The sequence below is a fragment of the Propithecus coquereli genome, unplaced genomic scaffold (genome assembly GCF_000956105.1).
Source record: "Propithecus coquereli isolate 6110/MARCELLA unplaced genomic scaffold, Pcoq_1.0 Scaffold232, whole genome shotgun sequence".
In the NCBI taxonomy this organism is placed as follows: domain Eukaryota; kingdom Metazoa; phylum Chordata; class Mammalia; order Primates; family Indriidae; genus Propithecus; species Propithecus coquereli.
Genome location: NW_012147864.1, coordinates 2,607,073 through 2,618,601, shown reverse-complemented (window position 1 = coordinate 2,618,601; position 11,529 = coordinate 2,607,073). Strand labels below are relative to the sequence as shown.

Genomic DNA, 11,529 nt, shown 5'->3' with positions numbered 1-11,529 from the left:
TGAGTCACCGCACCTGGCCAAATCCATCTATTAAATACTAACACACTAGTAGAAGACACATGAAAGACTTCCCTGACAGGGTTGTTTAATTCACGGAAGACAGTTAAACACCAATTGTCGTAGTCTGTTTGTGTTGCTATAAAGGAATACTTGAGGTTGGGTAATTTATGAGAAAGAGGCTTACTTGGCTTACAGTTCTATAGGCTGTAAAAGAGGCACAGCACTGGCACCTGCATCTGGTGGCTGCTTCCGCTCATGGCAGAAGCAGAAGGAAAAGGGAGTTGGCATGTGCATAGAGCACATGAAGAGAGAGAGAGAGAGAGAGAGAGAGAGAGAGAGAGAGAGAGAGAGAGAGAGAGGAAGCTAGAAAGAGGGGGAAGGTGCTAGGCCCTTTTTAACAACCAGCTCTTGGAGGAACTCCCATGGGAACTCATAGAGCAAGAGCTCACTCATTACCAAGAGGATGGCACCAAGGTGTTCATGAGGGATCTGTCCCCAGGACCCAAACACCTCCCCTTAGGCTCCATCTCTGATGTTGGGGATCAAATTTCAACATGAGATTTGGCAGGGCCACACCCTAAGCACAGCACCAGTGTTTGGGCTCTTCACAGGCAACAGGCTGAATATCTCTGCTGGATATCCTGGTCATAACTTGAGGAATCATATGACTGCTTGTATCCATAGGCTGGGAATTAGCGCAAGCCATCTGATGATGGGTGGCCTACAGGCAGGGGAGGCTGCCAGTTGGGAGCTGAGACAGAGTTCTTAGCTCCAGGACTTGCCATGGATTTTGAATGCGTGCTTCTAGCTGGAAAAGGGGCTAGGGCTGTTCGGAGATAAGAGAGGAGTCTTGTTGGCCTGGTGGAAATAATCTGGGAACAGGGCATTTTGTGACATGTGCAGTTCTTTGTGGCTCAGGCTGCTAAACTGAACCCAAGGCTGTGCTGTGGATTGAATTCATCATTATGAGGCGCTAATGCTGGAGGTAAGACTGGCCTTTCCACTCTCTTACAATGGTAGGTTGACACAAACTTCTTTTTGCTTAGATCCAAAAGGAAATTCATAAATATCCAGTGGCTTTAGCTCATGACAACTCTTCTAATCGAGCCAGTGCCAAGCACAAGATACAACGTGGGGTAGTCCTTTCCCGTGAGAAACCTGCAGGCCTCCATCTAAAGATCTGGAAATAGTAACACATTTGCTCGCCGTCTTGACTGCTCAGGGCTTTCTCCAGTTCCTTGATGGCACCCTTTTTCCTTTTTTAGCTTTTTCACTAAAGCATCAACTGTCTTTTCTGCCCACATCTTCTCATCACCTTGTTTCCAGCCTAGCAGTCACTTTATTGGTGGACCAGTGAAAGAGGGCACGGTGATCACTGATGTCATTTGATACAGATTTCGGAGTTCTCTATAGTGCTATAGAACACTATAACTTATTCCTCCTATCATAATGAAGATTTTCACAATCAATTGTCCAAGCAATAAAAATCAGAAGTTCAAAACTTCAATAGTAAAAAATTCTGTTATTGAAATAGAAGATTAATATGTGAAGTCGATAATACCGACTTTATTCACAGGTTAACAAAGCACAGAGAAGTCAGAATAGGAAGCAGGGGAACTGAAATATTTTCTGTCATATTAGATAAAATAGAGTTCTGTAGTACTATAGGGGGACTATAATAAACAACAATTTATTGTATATTTTCAAAAAGCCAGAGGAGCAGATTTTGTTTTTTTTTTTTGAGACAGAGTCTCACTGTGTTGCCCGGGCTAGAGTGCCGTGGCATCATCCTAGCTCACAGCAACCTCAAACTCCTGGGCTCAAGCGATCCTTCTGCCTCAGCCTCCCGAGTAGCTGGGACTACAGGCATGCGCCACCATGCCCAGCTAATTTTTTCTATATATTTTTAGTTGTCCAATTAATTTCTTTCTATTTTTAGTAGAGACAGGGTCTCGCTCTTGCTCAGGCTGGTCTCGAACTCCTGAGCTCAAACAATCCGCCCGCCTCGGCCTCCCAGAGAGCTAGGATTACAGGCGTGAGCCACCGCGCCCGGCCTCAGAGGAGCAGATTTTGAATGTTCTCAACACAAAGATATGATAAAAGTTTGAGGTGATGGATATGCTAATTACTCTGATTTGATCATTACAAATTAGTATATGTGTATTGAAATAGCACACTTTACCTCATAAATATGTATAATTATTATGTGCCAATTGAAAATAATAAAAAACCGAATAAACATTTTATAAAGTTTACATAAGAGCCCCTAATGCATGAGGAGCTAATAAAAAAGCACCTATTTAAACTAGTTTATATCTCCGATTGCAGAAAAATTATATACTTGGGTGTTGAAAAAATAAATAGCTGTTCTTTCAGAAACTTTCTGTTATTTTTTGAGAAATCATGGTGACTATGGTAAATGAAGTCCCAAGTGAGGAAAAGGTAAATTTTGGAAGTTACTAAGTTCTTCAACTACAAAATTTTAGAATGAAATAGTAGTAGACACATCAAGAGTATTTCAGACAGTGGCAAACGCTAGAAGTCTGTAGGATGTTTTCAGTGGTTCACATATACCCGGGAGAGTCCAGTAGACCTAATGGCTTTTTGATTTGAGTGAAAGGCTTTGTTTGAGTATGAGACTAGGAGATAGAGCTGAGACTGGATGTAAGGGCTTGAAGATCAGGTGCAGGTGTTAAAATATTAACAACTCATAAGCAGAAGCTAACTAGAGGGTCTGATGACCGCAGGCAAGAACTGGCTTCAACCAGCTTGTCAGCTGCCTCTGCCACCTTACATGAACTTTGGCTAATTACAATATCACTTACATCGTGGTTTTAAAATTTCTCTGCCTTTGAAATTGCCATGACAGTTCTGAAATACCCATATAAAGTACGAAAATGGGAAGGGACACGATTCTAGTAATTACTACCCAAATTCTTAGTAAAAGCCAATTCTTTGGCCTTGGATATTCCTTCCCTCACTTAGTAAGGCCACAAAAGATCTAAGACCACTTCCTCTCAGGGCAGCTGCTCTCTTTCTCTCAGAGTGTACTTTTGTTTTCAGTAAAGCTTTCGCTTGCTTGGCTTACATGGTACGTCCTGAAATTCTTTTCTGCAGTGAACACCAAGAACTTCAAAGGCCTCCACCAGGAGGCTGGTAGCAATAACTATGATGATAACTTTTTGTGAGAGATACAGAAATGTGGCTGGGTGATAGCGCACTTGGAAGGACTGGTAGATTGTTGACCACTTACAGCCAGAATATGGGATTTTAATTAAAAGGCAGGCTCTGTCTGGACTCTTCCTGTTCAATATTTTTACCAAAGATTCATAAAAATTGAGAACATACCTTAAGCCCACTGTCTGTATAAGCTAGGGTGAAGGTAGGGGATTGATAATATTCCTCTTTTTTAAATTGTGGCAAAAAATGCATAGCATAAAATTTACCATCTTACCTTACCATTGTAAGTGTACAGTAGTGTTTGGTATATTTACATTATGTGAAACAGAACTCTAGAACCTTTTTTTGTTTCACATATCTGTGACTCTATACCCATTAAATATCTCCCCTTTCCCCCACTCCTTTCTAGCCTTGGTAATCACCATTCTACTTTTAAATTCTATGAATTTGACTACTTTGGATACCTCATATAAGTGGAATCATATAGTATTTGTCTTTTTTGTGACTTATTTCACTTAACATGATGTTTTCAAGGTTCTTCTATGTTATAGCTTGTTACAGGATATCCTTCCTTTTTAAGGCTAATATTTCCTTGTGTGCATATACCACATTTTGTGTATCCATTCATCCCTCAGTGGACCCTTGGGTTGCTTCCTCCTCTTCATTACTGTAAATAGGGATGTCGTGCGTATGGGTTTGCAAATAGCCCTTTTGAGACCCTACTTTGAACTCTTTTGGGTTTATACCCAGAAGTGGTATTGTTGGATCATACGGTAGTTTTATTTTTAATTTTCTGCAGAAGCTTTATACTGTTTTCCATAGCAGTTACACTATTTTACAATCCTACCAATAGTGCACAAAAGTTCTAATTTCTCCATATCCTGACCAAAACTTATTACTTTCTGTGTTTTTTTTTTAATAGTAGCCATCCTAATGGGTGTGAGGGATAGATAATATTTTAAGATACATAGTCAATATTCAAAAAATGTTAGTAACTAGAGTGATGAATTAAATGCATATATGATGAAATTCAGCATGGATAGGTATAATTTTCGAAGTTTAAGATGAGGAATACTAGACTTAATATTGACTTGACCCATGTGAAAATGCCTTACTTGATTTATATGGAAATTTTGGTTAGCAGTATTGTTTGGTGGCTAGAACAAAAAGACTGCCATAAAAGAGATAGAGTGGTCAGACTGTGAGAGAGAATAGTGCTGTTGTTCTGTGTTCTGGTCAGACCATATCAGGAGGGTTGTGTCAAGGTGTGGCTGCTAGATGGGGACCTGGAAATTGGTCAACAGCTGATGTGCAATACAGAAAGGGTCTGGAACCTGTGACTTTCCCGTCAGTCAGTGAGGGGACTGGCGCTCCTATCCTGAAGGATGCAGAGTTGCCTTCACATGATTCAAGTGTTGTCATGTGGAAGATGGTGAAGACTTAGTTTTCCTGTGTGAGGAAAGAACTGAGGAAAACCATTATGCGGAACTAGAGAGAAGCATGTTTCCAATCAACATGAGGACAAACTTTCTGGCAGTCAGAAGGGCCCAGCTGTGCACGCTGCTGCCTCGCAGTGTGGAGTCCCTGCTGTGGGACGTGCAGGACAGCAGCTGACGTGATGGCAGGAACGTTGCCGTAAGGGATGTTCCTCCACCGAATGGGAAACCTGGGAAGGTGAATCTATGCGAAAGCTGTCCTGTGCTGCCTTCTGTGCACAGGAGTGTGAGGAGATGGATAAAAAGCAGTTCCACACACAAAAACCTGAGGCATAGCTGTGGCTGTTTTTGCTTGCCCGGGTTCAGCCCCACCTGGACTCCAAGCAAAGCGCCTGTACACTGTCTGTCCTCACTGTTGAGAACCCACTCGGGGGTGATGATGAGCTGCCCTCCTTTTCCAAACTGCCACCAAATGTCCTACGGAGTCCATGGTCGACTCATTGGTGGCTTCTCTGGCTTTGTTCCTCAACATTTAATTCCCAGCCGCACACGTGCCTTCATTTGGCTACTCCTTTACCTGGACTGCCAACTCTTTTCTCACCCACGCTGGCTCCTTTATCCTCCCTGGACAGCTTGGGGGCCTCTCCTCACTGTCCTCTGGATACCCAAGGCAGGCCCGGCATGTGGCTGTCACTGCCGTTACCACACCTTGGGGTGTCTGTCCTCCGACCCCACCCTCCATTCCCCACTGGGCTGTGAGCACTTTCACAGCAGGGACTATATGCTGTTGATCTTTGATTTCTTGGTGCAAAGTGTTTATTGAATGGAAGGAAATGGGGCAGAGTCTTTGAATTGTGTGTCCTAGTGCCTATAGTGCTTGACATGTAGTTGCTTAATGATTTTTGGAATATTTGGAATAATAGAAGGGTTGAATATATGAATATAGTTTAGATCGTAAGATTGCCATATGGTTCTAGAAAGCTGAGTGTGGGTGGGGTGTGCATGGTGAATCAGAGGGGGTGGTGAGCAGGCTCCCCCCTTCCCTCCTTCCTCCTGCCTCTCCCTTCCTCATCCCTTTCCCTCTTCTCTTACTTTCTTCCTCCCCCCCAACTCCTCCTCTCTTCCTCCTTTTCTTCCTCTTTTTTTAAACTGTGCAGTCTCACACAACGGTCTAATGTCGAGTTTGGCAGGCCCTTTTTATTCTGTAGTTCATGCACGGGTTAACTGAGCCACAGTGTTTCACAAGAGCTCAGATTCATAGATGCTGATGGAGATTCCAGACTTCTGCACGTTGAGATGAGGGCCCTTTCTCAATATAGCAAAGGAGGATCAAAGACACCTCGTTCAATTTCTACACATTTGTCCTTTTATTTACTTGTCTTTCTAGTTTTTTGTATCTGTGCCAGTCTCCTGATGCCAGCCATCTGTTGATTCTTTAATATTGTAGCAACACAGGCTCTGTTTGTACTCAGGGTAGTTTACATTTTAATGTTTGCCAAGACCTTTTGTTGTTTCTATGTAGTAAATTAAATGTGAGAACAATAGGCAGGCTAGAACTCTCTTTATGAGCAACTTGATTTATTTGTATCTGAGTATATGAGTTGTGAGGTTACTTACTTTTTGGTATGTTTTAGTAAACAATTGTAGCTCTAATTTATGTATAATATAAAAAAGTGGATTTAGTGAATTTTTTCTAAAGTTAGGTATGGTATTTCCACAAGTCAAAAACACTGGTATGAATACAACTACTTTGCACATAGTAGAGGCTCTCCAAACACTGCTGAAAGTATGCATAAAATTCTACCTGAGAAATTTTGTTTTCTTTTTATATAAAGAAGATTAATGTTCATGGGCTTGAATAAATTCCATTTAATGATTTGGCCTATAATTTCCTTACTGTATGATAAATGACTACTCTGAAGTACTTTGTTCTCTGAAGAATTTTTAGGGCAGCTTAGATAATTATTGTTGATGTGCATATTTGTTATTCTTTAACTTGATTTAATGAATCATATTTTTAAAAAATCTTTCCTTCTGTCAGGCCCTGTAGATCGATTGGAACACACACATATTGTTTTGTCTACATTTAAGATGATAATTTTGCATTTTATAAATCTAAGACATTTCAGAATCCAGAGGAAGGCTATGCTGCTGATCTATTGCCCAGGACTTGTAAGTTGTTTCCAATTTGCATAGCAATAAGCAGATTGCAAGTGACATGAAAAAGAATACATTCATAAGTATAGAAGAGACTGTAGATCCTAGTATTAGATGCCCTGATTTTATCTATAGGCTTCGTTTCCAGGTCAAAGGGTATGGAAGTCGTTCTCCACAAAGAAACTCTGTTTTTTTAGAAGTTGTAGTGCTGAGCAGTTTTATAGATTACCTGCTGTCCAGGCCACCTTTTACTGATTTGGTACATTAAGGATCTCTGTTCTCAGGTAAATCAACATGTTTTTCTTTAATTCTGTGGCATTGCGCTCTTCCCTGGTACCATTGCCAGAGCACCTGTCATCATTCTAATAAGTTTATTTTCTCTCTCTGGAGGAAAAGGACTCCAGTGGCTTGTCTGATCACTCATTCTGACCTTGACATCAGCGGGCCCTTCATCTGGAAGTCTGAAATCCAGAAAGCTCTCAAAACCAAACCTTCTTTTTTATTTTTTTAGAACTCATTTAGCAGCAAAATCTGACTTGAACTTATGTGAGGCTGTTTGTAGCCTTTTGTTTTTATCCTACTTAGCACAACTGTTCATATATTTAGTTGCAGAAATACGAATCTGCTTAATTATGGGGTGGTGCCCAAATCCTACAGAAAATATTACTTAGACAAAGTATGTATGCCATATTACCTTTTACAATCAATTTTTTAAAAATCGGCTATTTAGAACATCTGATTGAGGGATTGTGATACTACGTAGGAGCATTTCCAATTCTTGTTTAGGTAAAAAAGCCTGAGACCTATAGATGCTTCTGTAGGAGAGAACTATTAAAGGGAGATATAACAGGGCAACAGTGTGTGAATAAAGTAGTTGATTTTAGAGTCAGTAAGGGACTTTTTGTTAATGAAAGTAACATATTATTTATATTCATGATACAGAACAGGATAATACCCACGTTCACAAGTTCTGTCTTGAAGGAGTTTCTTGGCAGCATCCCAATGTTGTTTCCGTTTCACTCAGTGAACACATTTGGAAGGTGAAGTCCTGGGTCCAGTTTGCTGGTCATAAGAGTTTAACATTAGGGTTATTTGTATGTGCACAGGACAAGTTTTTCTCACTTTTGTGCTAACAGCTGCCAATGAAGTAAGATATCTCTGGACAAAAAAGGTGTTTTTGTCACTTTGTAATTTTCGATGAGTTATTTTAAAGGGCAGTTTGTTGGAAAATTAAAAACACTCCCTTGGGGATAGCCCTAGATTTGTAAGTGCACTTTTAAAAACCCAAACTAAAGTGTCATAATACCTTTTGAGTGTTGGTTTCTCCAACTTCTTCTCTTTATTGTATTCTACATCTGTATTTTTAATGGTTTATTATGTCTTTATAAGGTGAAAAAAGCAATAGAAAAATATTTATGGTCAATAGTTTCCTTATGTGTTAGATTCTCGATACAAGTTTGATATCTATATATATTAGTGAAAGTATACTCAGACAACTCAGTAATAAATGAAAAAAACTCATATAAGGCTTAAAATTTAGATAAAATTGATGAAATGGGAAATGTAGAAACATTTTTTTTGGTAAGTAGGTCTATGAAAGAAAACAAGTTTTAAATTTTATTTTATAAGAGGAACTGATTTTCTCTGTAACTCAAGACTTAGTATTAAAATTTATAAAGCATATGCAGTATTCCCTGTTCTTTCCTTCCTTTTTCATATTCTTCCCACCTTCCTTCATTTAATATAACACTAAATTCCTTATATTAAACAATGTTTATATTGTATTTAAAGGCATTTACACTGTTTTTATATAATTAACAGAGTTTGGAGATTACAAATGATCATTTATTGTCTCATCTAAAATGAAAGAAACAAGAAAATCAGGACCTCAGTCCTACAGCTTCAAGGAACTAGAATTCAGCCAACAACCTAGAGCAACTTGGAAGCAGATTCTTTCACAGAGCCTCCCCCAGATCCCCAAGCAGAGAACACAGCCAAGCCCGTCCTGACCTACAGAACTATAGGATAAGAAATGGGTATTGTTTTAAGCTGCTATGTTTTTGGTATTTGTTGTGCAATAATGGAAAACTAATGGAGATTTTGGTACCATAAGTGGGGCATTAATTTTCTATTGTTGCCTCACAAATTACCACAAACTTAGGGGTTCAAAACAACACTTTTTTATTCTTTTACAGTTCCATAGATGAGAAGTCAAGGTGGGGTCTCTGCTTAAGGGTCTTACAAGGCCAGAGTGAGGTGTTGGCAGGTGTGAGTTCTTATCTGGAGTCCCTGAGGATCAACTTGCTTCTAAGCTTATTCAGGTTGCTGGCTGGATTTGGCTCCTTGAGCTTGTAGGACTGAGGTCCTCATTTTACTGCTGACTTTTGGCCAGGGACTGTTTTCAGTCTCTAAATCTCTTAGTGGCCTCTCTCAGGCCACCCTGTGGGTCTCTTAACCTTAGCAATGGAGAATATCCATCATGTCAAATCCTTCTCATATTTTCAGTCTTTCTGACTGCTCTGCTCACCAGCCAGAAAGAGAGAAAAGCCCTCTGCTTTTCAACAGCTTGTGTGAATAGATTTGGCTACCCAAAGACGATCTCTCTTTCGTGATGTAATATAACGTGGTTGTGGGAGTGATATTTTATCATACTTCCAGGTTCCATTCATGATCAAATGGGAGGGCATTATATAACTGTGAGAGTTGTGGGGAGTCTTTCTTAGAATTCTGCATACCACTTGGCAAATAGTGCACAGGTTATAAGTATATTAAAGTGATATAACATGGTGGACTCTGGAATCAGGTTGTCTTAGTTTGAACCCTAGCTCCAGCAATAGCTGTGAAACCTTTGGTAAGTTATTTGTTCTGTTTGTACCTCAGTTTCCTTATCTATTAAGTATAGTTAATATGTAGCACCTACCTCATAGGGTTATTTTGAGGAGTAAATTATATAATATGTATAAAGGTGCTTAGCAAAGTACCTAATACGTAATAAACATGCAATAAATGTTAGTTGTTATCATTATTATTGTTTGTTCTTTAACACAGGATCCTCTTCTTTTATGTTTCACTTTTCATAGAATGAACTTGACTACAAAATCCAAACCATATTTTCAGTAAAAGTAACATATATTGACCCAGGTAGGAATCTTTTATCTTTGTGGAATTTGACTCATGTGAGCGTCTCTCAGCTGAAAGTGTGAGCACTATTCTCTTGTTCCAGGCAGAGGATGTGAATTGTTAGATGGTCTGGGCCAGGTGTGTGTGCAATGAAGTGGAAAGAGGGTAGAGTGATCTGAGATGAGACAAGACAATTGAGCATGTGAAGGGCCTCTTTTGTCATGCTAAGTAGTTTGGACTTCTGGCAGGTCATGGGTGGCTTTTAAACAGGCATTGGTTTGAGGAGATGGATGAATTGCAAAGAGCATTCTGGTGGTAATGTGAAGGATGGCTTTGAAGATAGATTTTGAGTCAATGTAATGTAGAAAAATATTCAATGATGAAAATGCCATTGATATTCTGATAGTGGATCACTGACTGTCATAACATGCTTCAAATCCAAGGCATCTTAACCAGAAAAGTGGAGGAAGCTCTGATGGACGTGAGAGGTGGGCCAGGCTGGGGAGTCTGGATCAGGCAGTCCTGGTGGATACTCTTGGTTGGTCAGGGGCAGAGAATCTGAGCCAGAATCATGTTCGGGTTTGAGTGAGAGTCAAGTTCTAGAGTAGATGAGAATCCAGGAGATCAGTTCATGAGGACAGGGTAAGTGACGCTGGGGAGCTATAACCCATAGTCACAGTCAGGTTTCCCATCTCAGAGGAGTGGAACTGCTGGCATGTTGAGCACCAAGGAATGCCAGCTGGCAGGGACATGGACTGGCAGCCATCTGGCCCTGGGAAAATCCAACAGTGTATAACTTTGACCCTATCAAAACAGGTCGGGATTGAAGAAAGGAAATTCACTGAGAAGAGTGACTACATTGGATGTAGAGCAAGTTGGGTGGTAATCCAGTCACTTAGGAACTGGGTTGGGAATGAGATATTAGATTGTCCCACGGGAGAACAAACTAGAAATGCAAGCCATATATGACAAACCCACAGCCAACCTCATACTGAACGGGGAAGAATTGAAAGCATTCCCTCTTAGAAGTGGAACCACACAAGGTTGCCCTCTGGCACCACTTCTATTCCACATCGTGCTGGAAGTCCTAGCCAGAGCAGTTAGACAAGAGAAGGAAATTGAGGGCATCCAAAAGGGGGCAGAAGAGGTCAAACTATCGCTCTTTGCTAATGATATCTTATATCTAGAAAATCCCAAAGATTCTGCCATGAGACTACTGGAATTGATAAACAAATTCAGCAAAATCTCAGGTTACAAAATCAATGTACACAAATTAGTAACATGCCAACAACAGTCAAACTGAACTGAGAACCAAATCAAAGACTCAATACTCTTCACAATAGCAACAAAGAAAATAAAATACCTAGGAATATATTTAACTAAGGAGGTGAAAGACCTGTACAGGAAGAACTGTGAAACACTGAGGAAGGAAATAGAGTATGTACACAGGTAGAAAACCATATTATGCTCATGGGTCAGCAGAATCAACATTGTCTGTACTACCCAAAGAAATCTGCAGATTCAATGCAATCCCTATTAAAATACCAACATCATTCTTCACAGATGTAGAAAAATTAATTCTATGCTTCATATGGAACCAGAGAAGACCCTGTATAGCAAAAGCAATCTTAAGCAA

General features: G+C 40.1%; 1 protein-coding gene and 1 pseudogene across 2 annotated transcripts in view; one reads left to right on the top strand and one right to left on the bottom strand.

Moving 5' to 3' along the window:
- Positions 1 to 11,529, top strand: part of PRDM5 (PR domain containing 5) — a 134,579-nt gene that overhangs the window by 18,584 nt on the left and 104,466 nt on the right. The gene's annotated exons all lie outside the window — the stretch shown is intronic.
- Positions 578 to 1,385, bottom strand: LOC105811203 (annotated as a pseudogene).